The following is a 12287-nucleotide window of genomic DNA, read 5'->3' on the forward strand; positions in this document are numbered from 1 at the left end:
TGACACAGCACGAGCCACTTTTGAGAAGCAGCACTACAGGGAGACAGGACGGACAGCTGATTGTCCTCGCAGTGGCAGACCACGTGTAAGACCTGCACAGCATCGGTACATCCGAACATCACACCTGCGGGACAGGTACAGGATGGCAACAACAACTGCCTGAGTTACACCAGGAACGCATGATCCCGCCATCAATGCTCAGACTGTCCGCAATAGGCTGAGAGGCTAGACTGAGGGCTTGTAGGCTTGTTGTAAGGCAGGTCCTCACCAGACATCACCGGCAACATCGCCTATGGGCACAAACCCGCTGTCACTGGACCAGACAGGACTGGCAAAAAGTGCTCTTCACTGACGAGTCGTGGTTTTGTCTCAGAGGTGATGGTCGGATTTGCGTTTATCGTCAAAGGAATGAGCGTTACACAGAGGCCTGATCTTTGGAGCGGGATCAATTGAGGTGGAGGGTCCGTCATGGTCTGGGGCGGCGTGCATCATCGGACTGAGCTCGTTGTCATTGCATGCAATCTCAACGCTGTGCGTTACAGGGAAGACATCCTCCTCCCTCATGTGGTACCCTTCCTGCAGGCTCATCCTGACATGACCCTCCAGCATGACAATGCCACCGGCCATACTGCTCGTTCTGTGCGTGATTTCCTGCAAGACAGGAATGTCAGTGTTCTGCCATGGCCAGCAAAGAGCCCGAATCTCAATCCCATTGAGCACGTCTGGGACCTGTTGGATCGGAGGGTGAGGGCTAGGGCCATTCCCCCCAGAAATGTCCGGAAACTTGCAGGTGCCTTGGTGGAAGAGTGGGGTAACATCTCACAGCAAAAACTGGCAAATCTGGTGCAGTCCATGAGGAGATGCACTGCAGTACTTAATGCAGCTGGTGGCCACACCAGATACTGACTGTTACTTTTGATTTTTAACCCCCCCCTCCCTTTATTCAGGGACACATTATTCCATCTGTTAGTCACATGTCTGTGGAACTTGTTCAGTTTATGTCTCAGTTGTTGAATCGTATGTTCATACAAATATTTACATGTTAAGTTTGCTGAAAATAAACGCAGTTGACAGTGAGAGGACATTTCTTTTTTTGCTGAGTTTAGAATATAATGTCAGTAAGTTACAGACCCAACAACATATTGTAGTATGCCCTTCACGTAACCATGTTTTCCAGTGACAATCTCTTCCCATTCAAATATTTTTGTTCAACACACAGTTCAGTAATAGACCCATGTAATTCTAGTTCATAGTGCGATGGTTGTTTTGTTTGAAATGTGCTGTCAGTGCGTCTGTATATTGTCTATAAAAGTGGATTGTCCTTCCTTTTAAAAGACCACATACGCCTAATAAAATACTTCAAATGGTAGGCTAACCGCAGAGTCAGGGTCTACCTCATGGCAGCTTGTTTGCTTGCACTTGCTTTAAGCTAAGGTGTTAATTATATAAGAACAAACATGAATTTACTGAACATAAATGTAATACTGTTTGTGTATGGTTCAAAACTCACATCGACATTCATTATTATTCAAGGAGAACGCGGTTCTTACCCAGTTACACAAATCCACAAGGAGTCAGCAGAAACCACATTTATTTAAGCAAGTCAGCCATAAGCTCCACTCTCGGGACAGCTTGGTGTAGACTAAACGTTTGTGGGCACCATTTATCACTGTTCTACTTAATTTAATGTACTGTTTAGAGTTGTGTAGTGGCTTCGCTGGCATGCATCTAAAAAAAAAATGGGTTGTTTGCCTCACCAAGATTGACATGTTGAAATCGCCACTGATAACAGGAGGCGCTGTTTTCTGCTACAATGAACCCCAGTAGCGAAGTTAAATGACTCAGGCCCTACCTAACTGTTACTAGAGTGCTGTTAACCACAACTGTTATCCGTCTTGACAACTGCGGTCATTTACAAGGTTGATGCTAGGCTTCGATGGTACACTGTATACCGGGGTATTTGGAAATAGCCAGGGATGGTTTTTCAATACTGTTAAACTATTTCTTTGACGTTTTTCAATAAATATTATTTGTAGCTACTGCCTGCAGTCAACTGTGCAATAAGCTTGGAGATAAAGCAGATGGCGTACTTGATTTCACCTGTCACATTATGAAGCTTACAGTAGTTCCCCAGAACAGTTGAGCCAGTCATGAGTTTGTTTGTAAATAGCACAACGGGAAAAAGCAGGAGCAAGTGAGTACAGCTGTGTACTGACAGGGGTCGCGTTTTATCAGTGACGTGCAACTACAGTTTTCCTTAACAGAAAATACATTAGTGCAACACATTCAGAAGAAAATGGCTTCATTTTCATCAGATGATAACATATGTGCAATGCATTTGGCTGGCAGCCACACAAGTAAAATGAGCTACAATGAAAAAGAAAAGTAAAAACAATGCATGGCCATAATATTTCTAATGTTTAGCATAGAAAGAATGTAGCCAGCTACATTTCCTAGGGTTTTGCTTAAAGCTTGCATTTTACCAGAGAAAAGTAGGCTGGCTACAATGAGAAAATACAGAACAGAAATTACAATAAGAAGTATTTTAGATCTGCGTTTACAAAATGCAGGAAGATATTTCTTTGGCATGATCTTTTTTCCTGCGTGAAAACTAGGAAGGTAAACTTCATTTATCTAAGTATGTTACTGAATTGATAAGGTAACGGGGCATCATATTGTGTAAGTGTTCTGCCGTGTTTGAGAAGTCAAAGCCAATTGGATGGATGGATGGATGGATGGATATATATATATATATATATATAGTTTTTAATAAGATTATTTCATTCATTCAGATCTAGGATATGTTATTTTAGTGTTCCCTTTATTTTTTTGAGCAGTATATATATTATTTCTATAATATCTAATATTATTTATATATATATATATAAATAATATTAGATATTATAGAAATAATATATATACTGCTCAAAAAAATAAAGGGAACACTAAAATAACATATCCTAGATCTGAATGAATGAAATAATCTTATTAAATACTTTTTCCTTTACATAGTTGAATGTGCTGACAACAAAATCACACAAAAATAATCAATGGAAATCCAATTTATCAACCCATGGAGGTCTGGATTTGGAGTCACACTCAAAATTAAAGTGGAAAACCACACTACAGGCTGATCCAACTTTGATGCAATGTCCTTAAAACAAGTCAAAATGAGGCTCAGTTGTGTGTGTGTGGCCTCCACGTGCCTGTATGACCTCCCTACAACGCCTGGGCATGCTTCTGATGAGGTGGCGGATGGTCTCCTGAGGGATCTCCTCCCAGACCTGGACTAAACATCCGCCAACTCCTGGACAGTCTGTGGTGCAACGTGGCGTTGGTGGATGGAGCGAGACATGATGTCCCAGATGTGCTCAATTGGATTCAGGTCTGGGGAACGGGCGGGCCAGGCCATAGCATCAATGCCTTCCTCTTGCAGGAACTGCTGACACACTCCAGCCACATGAGGTCTAGCATTGTCTTGCATTAGGAGGAACCCAGGGCCAACCGCACCAGCATATGGTCTCACAAGGGGTCTGAGGATCTCATCTCAGTACCTAATGGCAGTCAGGCTACCTCTGGCGAGCACAGAGGGCTGTGCAGCCCCCCCAAAGAAATGCCACCCCACACCATGACTGACCCACCTCCAAACCGGTCATGCTGGAGGATGTTGCAGGCAGCAGAACGTTCTCCACGGCATCTCCAGACTCTGTCATGTCTGTCACATGTGCTCAGTGTGAACCTGCTTCATCTGTGAAGAGCACAGGGCGCCAGTGGCGAATTTCCCAATCTTGGTGTTCTCTGGCAAATGCCAAATGTCCTGCACGGTGTTGGGCTGTAAGCACAACCCCCACCTGTGGACGTCGGGCCCTCATACCACCCTCATGGAGTCTGTTTCTGACCATTTGAGCAGACACATGCACATTTGTGGCCTGCTGGAGGTCATTTTGCAAGACTCTAGCAGTGCTCCTCCTGCTCCTCCTTGCACAAAGGCGGAGGTAGCGGTCCTGCTGCTGGGTTGTTGCCCTCCTTCGGCCTCCTCCACGTCTCCTGATGTACTGGCCTGTCTCCTGGTAGCGCCTCCATGCTCTGGACACTACACTGACAGACACGGCAAACCTTCTTGCCACAGCTCGCATTGATGTGCCATCCTGGATGAGCTGCACTACCTGAGCCACTTGTGTGGATTGTAGACTCCGTCTCATGCTACCACTAGAGTGAAAGCACCGCCAGCATTCAAAAGTGACCAAAACATCAGCCAGGAAGCATAGGAACTGAGAAGTGGTCTGTGGTCCCCACCTGCAGAACCACTCCTTTATTGGGGGTGTCTTGCTAATTGCCTATAATTTCCACCTGTTGTCTATTCCATTTGCACAACAGCATGTGAAATTTATTGTCAATCAGTGTTGCTTCCTAAGTGGACAGTTTGATTTCACAGAAGTGTGATTGACTTGGTGTTACATTGTGTTGTTTAAGTGTTCCCTTTATTTTTTTGAGCAGTATATATATATATATATACACACACACACACATATATGCCTAAAAAAATAACCCAATCAAAACAGAACGCTTCTTGAACATGGGAATATACCAGGCCTATTGGCCAAAAATCAATGATGACCTATTGTATATAGATAATAGAACAAAAATGAAAGAAACATTTAAGAGAACAGATTATTTATAAACCAAAACACTTTGCTACAAAAGACGTACTTAGTTATCTACCCAGCTCGTTCCTTTCTTTTAACATGTAGTAAGTACACCATCATGTTTTCAGGATAGGTGTCTTTTCAGATTCCACAATGATTCATTAGTTGTGGACACTACATCACAGCACTCCCTCTCTTGGTTTTGGTCCTCATCTTTATAAGTCACCTTGATTTTGCACCTGTGTGTTTTATCAGTTTCTTTATGAAAATATTTTCTGAACTCCATGACAGTAGCTAGATCAAGTGGCTATGGCAGTACAGAAGTAGACTATAATGCATGCCCCGAGATCGTGAAGTGAGCGGTACTGGAGCTCCAGCCCTTGGGAAACTCACTCCACGCGCCAGTCAAATTGGGCACGCTCCGCTCCAGCTCTACTCACATACTCTGCTTCAGAGCCAGTGCCGTTCTTCCTTCAGACAAGCATGTGTCAAAATGTTGTTCATTTGCACAATGTCTCTTGTTCACATTCGCTTGGATATGACAGTCGGTAGCTCCTACCGACAATGCATTCGGGAAACTATTCAGGCCCCTTGACTTCTCCCACATTTTGTTACGTTACAACCTTATTCTATAATGGATGAAATCGTTTTTTCCCCCTCTCACTCTATACACAATACCTCATAATGACAAAACAAAAACTGGTATAGAAATATCACATTTACATAAGTATTCAGACCCTTTCCTCAGTATTTTGTTGAAGAACCTTTGGCAGCGATTACAGCCTAGAGTCTTCTTGGGTATGACGCTACAAGCTTGGCATACCAGTATTTGGGGAGATTCTCCCATTCTTCTCTGCAGAGCCTCTCAAGCTCTGTCCGGTTGGATTGGGGTGTCGCTGCACAGCTATTTTCAGGTCTCTCCAGAGATGTTCGATCGGGTTCAAGTCCAGGCTCTGGTTGGGCCACTCAAGGACATTGAGAGTTGTCCTGAAGGCACTCCTGCGTTGTCTTGGCTGTGTGCTTAGTGTCGTTTTCCTGTTGGAAGGTGAACCTTCACCCCAGTCTGAGGTCCGGAGTGCTCGGGAGCAGGTTTTCATCAAGGATCTCTCTGTACTTTGCTCCATTGATCTTCTCCTCTATCCCAACTAGGGTGGCAAAAGGTCGGAAACTTTCAGTGAAATTTCCCATGGGAAGTTATTTTGCAAATTTAGCTTAAATTCATCTAAAAAGTTAGCTTATAACAGTGAACCTTTTTTGTGGGTTACACATAAGGCAATTCTAGGTCTGTGGCATATTTTGGTTAAACTATCCCCAATTCAATGGAATTGCAACCCTCTGCATTCCTCCATCACATGTACAGCTGATTCTCAAGATCTTGCACACTAATGAGATGCTATTGAGCCCACACTACAACACTGTATGAGCCAAGGACTACATGCTTTCTGGTAAGATTTGATTACAATACTGGGTGGGGTGAATATATTTTATATGACATACAGGATTTTTTGTTAACTAGTAAATAGTAGCCTACAGCAAAGTGTGTTTAAATAATTTGTAATTTGTTAACATTTTCTGCTAGTTAGTTTTAGCTTGCTTCAGCCTGCTAACTGAGGAGTGTTAATTCACCTGTTTCCATACATGTTTCATTTAAAAACATTTATCTTACAAAAGGAGTTGTTTACAAAAGGAGTTGTTTAATCTAACTGCTTAATGGTACTTGTTTCCCCCCCCTAATCTTTACAGGAAAATGCCACGTACACTATGTGATGTGTGGAGACACTTCACTGCAGCTAATGTAGAAGGAAAAGCTGTGTACATTTGCAAATACTGTGCCAAATCATATGTGAAGAATGCAACAAAGATGCAGAATCATCGGGCCAAGTGCATAAAGTTCCCTCAGCGCTCACAACAAGCAACCTCTGACAAAAGTCCCTCTACTTCTATTCGAGGTGAAAATTATGAACCAGGCACTTTATCGATAGCAACAGCCCATGGTCCTCCTGGAATCGGATGTTTTCTTGACTCAATGGAGGAACGTAGTCAGCGAAATGCTGATGAATGTCTTGCTCGAGCTGTGTATGCAACTGGTTCACCTCTGATGCTCAAAGGCAATGTGTATTGGAAGAGATTAATGAATGATCTTCGCCCAGCATACACCCCTCCAACCAGACATGCTTTATCTACTCATTTGCTGGATGCAGAGTTCAGAATTCAAGTGAAGGTCAAGCAAATCATAGAGAAAGCAGACTGTATTGCAATCATCTCTGATGGGTGGTCGAATGTTCGTGGGCAAGGAATAATTAACATCATCGCCACCCCTCAACCAGTATTCTACCAGAGCAGACAAGGGACAGACACCGGTCTCTACATTGCAGATGAGCTGAAGGCAGTCAATGACCTTGGACCACAGAAGGTATTTGCACTGGTGGCAGACAATGCTGTGAACATGAAGGCTGCTTGGTCTAAAGTGGAGGCCCATTGGCTGTGCTGCTCATGCATTGAATCTGCTCAAGAACATATCACTGAAAACAATGGATACACTCAACAAGAGAGTCAAGGAAATGGTTAGGTATGTGAAGGGTCATCAAATTATAGCAGCAATCTACCTCACCAAGCAAAGTGGGAAGAATAAGAGCACCACATTGAAGCTGCCCAGCAACACCCGTTGGGGTGATGTCATCATGTTGGACAGTCTCCTGGAGGGGATAGAGTCTCTCCAAGAAAATGGCTAGATCACAGTCTGCCAATATGGCCAGCCCCATCAAGAGGATCCTCCTAGATTATGTATTTTGGGTGAGTAGTAAGCAGCCTGAAACCAATAGCAGTAGCCATTGCACAGATTGAGGGAGACAATGCCATCCTGTCTGATGTTCAGACTCTGCTTGCAGATGTAAGTGAAGAAATCCATACTGCCCTGCCCACTTCACTGTTGCTCCAAGCAGAGGAAATTGCAGTTCTGAAATACATCAAAAAGCGTTAAGACTTATGCCTGAAGCCCATACACACCGCAGCGTACATGTTGGACCCCAAGTATGCTGGAAAGAGCATCCTGTCTGGTGTAGAGATCAACAAGGCCTATGGTGTCATCACTACCGTGTCTCACCACCTTGGCCTGGATGAAGGCAAGGCTCTTGGCAGTCTGGAAGAGTACACTTCCAAGCAAGGGCTTTGGGATGGAGATGTAATATGGCAGTTGTGCCAACATATCTCATCAGCCACCTGGTGGAAGGGACTTTGTGGATCTGAGGCTCTTTCCCCTGTTGCCTCCATCATACTCCAAATCCCGCCAACATCAGCCATCTCAGAGCGCAACTGGTCCTTGTTTGGGAACACACACACCAAAGCAAGCAACAGGCTGACCAATACAAGGGTTGAAAAATTGGTGGCCATCCAGACAAATGAGGCTTTTTGAGCCTGACAAGCCATCCTCAACAAGGTTGGAAAGTGACGATGAGGCCACAGAGTCTGATGTTCAAGAGGTGGACATTGAGGAGGTCCAGGGAGAAGACATGGAAGCCTGAGAGGAAGACAACCAAAGCTTTAGTTTCTAGACTATCATTTTACAGATGTATGTTGAAAATGTTTTTGGGAGATGTGATGGATCATTGGGGGATCATTCAATATTCCCTTTCTTTTGTTGTTCAGTGAGCTAATCCCATGTGAGGAGTCAACTCAATTAAGTTCAATTCGTAAAAACATTTTTATTTAATTTTTTTCTATTGGAAGGATTTAATCATTTGCAATTATGTCTACTTATGATAAGGTTTATGTTTCTGTCTCCATATGATATGGTAAATATATCCAATGCAAAAAAACAACTACATTTAAATGGTATTAATATTAATTTGCAAATATTCCCGTTAATTCCCAAATATTCCTGTTAATTCCCACAGAAAGTTTCCACCTCTGAATATTCCCAAAATTGGCAACCCTTATCCTGACTGGGCTCCCAGTCCCTGGTGCTGAAAAACATCCCCACAGCATGATGCTGGCACCACCATGCTTCACCGTGGGGATGCTGCAAGGTTTCCTCCAGATGTGACGCTTGGTATTTCAGGACAAAGAGTTCAATCTGTGTTTCATCAGATCAGAAAATCTTGTTTCTCATGGTCTGAGAGTCCTTTCGGTGCCTTTTGGCAAACTCCAAGCAGGCTGTCATGTGCCTTTTACTGGAGGAGTGGCTTCAGTCTGGCCACTCTACCATAAAGGCCTGATTGGTGGAGTGCTGCAGAGATGGTTGTCCTTCTGGAAGGTTCTCCCATCTCCACAGAGGAACTCTGGAGCTCAGTCAGAGTTACCATTGGGTTCTTGGTCACCTCCCTGACCAAGGCCCTTCTCCCCCGATTGCTGAGGTTGGCCGGGCGGCCAGATCTAGGAAGAGTCTTGGTGGTTACAAACTTCTTCCATTTAAAAATGGAGGCCACTGTGTTCTTGGGGACCTTCAATGCTGCAGACATTTTTTGGTACCTTTCCCCAGATCTATGCCTTGACACAATCCTGTCTGGGAGCTCTACGAACAATTCCATCGACCTTTGAGCTTGGTTTTTGCTCTGACATGCACTGTCAACTGTGGGACCTTATATAAACAGGTGTGCGCCTTTCCAAAACATGTGCAATCAATTGAATTTACCACAGGTAGACTCCAAGTTGTAGAAACATGTCAAGGATGATCAACAGAAACAGGATGCACCGGAGCACAATTTCCAGTCTCATAGCAAAGGTCTGAATACTTAAGTAAATACATTTACAAAGAATTCTAAAAACCAGTTTTTGCTGTGTCATTATGGGGTATTATGCATAGATTGATGAGGGGGAAAATATTGATTTAAATGGACAGTGCTTTCTAAGGTGATGATTGGGCGGAATATCACCGGTCACACAGCTCCTCAAACATCAACTTTTGTTACAACGCTCTCCGTGTGTTATCTAGCCTATGCAATGGTCTATATAAAATGGGGTGTTACTAAGGCTGTTGAGGTAACCGTATTACAGCCACAGTGGCCGTCATGAGTCTTGACCGCAGTAAACATGCTAATGACGACCAGGTCCTAATGGCCTGGTACTCAGGGCTCTATTGTCTCTCCATCAGGTCCTGATTAGAGGTTGACCAATTATGATTTTTTGATGCCGATTATTGGAGGACCAAAAAAATCTGATACCGATTTAAATCGGAGAATTTTTTTAAATGTATTTATTTATATGCAATAATGACAATTACAACAATACTGAATGAACACTTATTTTAACTTAATATAATACATCAATCAAATCAATTTAGCCTCAAATAAATAATGAAACGTTCAATTTGGTTTAAATAATGCAAAAACAACATGTTGGAGAAGAAAGTAAAAGTGCAACATGTGCCATGTAAAAAAGCTAAGTTTAAGTTCCTTGCTCAGAACACATGAAAGCTGGTGGTTCCTTTTAACATGAATCTTCAATATTCCCAGGTAAGAAGTTTTAGGTTATTACAGAACTATTTTTCTCTATACCATTTGTATTTCATATACCTTTGACTATTGGATGTTCTTATAGGCACTATAGTATTGCCAGTGTAACAGTATAGCTTCCTTCCCTCTCCTCGCCCCTTCCTGGGCTCGAACCAGGAACACATCGAAAACAGCCACCCTCGAAGCAGCGTTACCCATGCAGAGCAAGGGGAACAACTACTCCAAGTCTCAGAGCGAGAGACGTTTGAAACGCTATTAGCACACACCCCGCTAACTAGCTAGCCATTTCACATCGGTTACACCAGCCTAATCTCGGGAGTTGATAGGCTTGAAGTCATAAACAGAGCTGTGCTCGAAGCATTGCGAAGAGCTGCTGGCAAACGCACAAAAGCGCTGTTTGAATGAATGCTTACGAGCCTGCTGCTGCCTACCACCGCTCAGTCAGACTGCTCTATCAAATATCAAATCATAGACTTAATTATAACATAACACACAGAAATACGAGCCTTAGGTCATTAATATGGTCAAATCTGGAAACTATCATTTCGAAAATAAAACGGTTATTCTTTCAGTGAAATACGGAACCGCCCCGTATTTTATCTAACGGGTGGCACCCATAAGTCTAAATATTCCTGTTACATTGCACAACCTTCAATGTTATGTCATAATTACGTAAAATTCAGGCAAATTAGTAAGCAACGAGCCAGCCGGCCCAATCTGTTGCATATACCCTGACTCTGCGTGCAATGAACGCAAGAGAAGTGACACAATTTCCCTAGTTTAATATTGCCTGCTAACATGAATTTCTTTTAACTAAATATGCAGGTTTAAAAAAAGATATACTTCTGTGTATTGATTTTAAGAAAGGCATTGATGTTTATGGTTAGGTACATTTGTGCAACGATTGTGCTTTTTTCGCAAATGCGCTTTTGTTAAATCATCCCCCATTTGGCGAAGTTGGCTGTCTTTGTTAGGAAGAAATAGTCTTCACACAGTTCGTAATGAGCCAGGCAGCCCAAACTGCTGCATATACCCTGACTCTGTTGCACAGAACGCAAGAGAAGTGACACAATTTCCCTAGTTAAAATAAATTAATGTTAGCAGGCAATATTAACTAAATATGGAGGTTCAAAAATATATGCTTGTGTATTGATTTTAAGAAAGGCTCTTTTTTCGCGAATGCGCTTGTTAAATCAATTGTTAACAGACAGATTATTTCACTATATAACAATTCCAGTGGGTCAGAAGTTTACATACACTAAGTTGACTGTGCCTTTAAACAGCTTGGAAAATTCCAGAAAATGTCATGGCTTTAGAAGCTTCTGATAGGCTAATTGATATCATTTGAGTCAATTGGAGGTGTACCTGCGGATGTATTTCAAGGCCTACCTTCAAACTCAGTGCCTCTTTGCTTGACATCATGGGAAAATCAAAAGAAATCAGCCAAGACCTCAGAAAAAAAACATTTGTAGACCTCCACATGTCTGGTTCATCCTTGGGATCAATTTCCAAATGCCTGAAGGTACCACGTTAATCTGTACAAACAATAGTACGCAAGTATAAGCACCATGGGACCACGCAGCCGTCATACCGCTTAGGTGCGAAAAGTGCAAATCAATCCCAGAACAGCAGCAAAGGACAGGCAGCCATCATACCGCTCAGGAAGGAGACTCGTTTTGTCTCCTAGAGATGAACGTACTATTCTGCGAAAAGTGCTAATCAATCCCAGAACAACAGCAAAGGACATTGTGAAGATGCTGGAGGAAACAGGTACAAACGTATCTATATCCACAGTAAAACGAGTCCTATATCGACATAACCTGAAAGGCCGCTCAGCAAGGAAGAAGCCACTGCTCCAAAACCGCCATTAAAAAAAGCCAGACTACGGTTTGCTACTGCACTTGGGGACAGAGATCGTACTTTTTGGAGAAATGTCCTCTGGCCTGATGAAACAAAAATAGAATTGTTTGGCCATAATGACCATCGCTATGCTTGGAGGAAAAAGGGGTAGGCTTGCAAGCCGAAGAACACCATCCCAACCGTGAAGCACGAGGGTGGCAGCATCATGTTGTGTGGGTGCTTTGCTACACGAGGGACTGGTGCACTTCATAAAATAGATGGCATCATGAGGGAGGAAAATTATGTGGATATATTGAAGCTACATCTCAAGACATCAGTCAGGAAGTCAAAG

At 43.0% G+C, this 12287-nt stretch overlaps 1 protein-coding gene across 1 annotated transcript in view; it reads right to left on the reverse strand.

The window, feature by feature from the left end:
• Window positions 1–12287, reverse strand: part of LOC106570514 (endoplasmic reticulum membrane sensor NFE2L1) — a 44557-nt gene that overhangs the window by 22042 nt on the left and 10228 nt on the right. The window lies entirely within an intron of this gene.

Source organism: Salmo salar, chromosome ssa14 (genome assembly GCF_905237065.1).
Source record: "Salmo salar chromosome ssa14, Ssal_v3.1, whole genome shotgun sequence".
Classification (NCBI taxonomy): domain Eukaryota; kingdom Metazoa; phylum Chordata; class Actinopteri; order Salmoniformes; family Salmonidae; genus Salmo; species Salmo salar.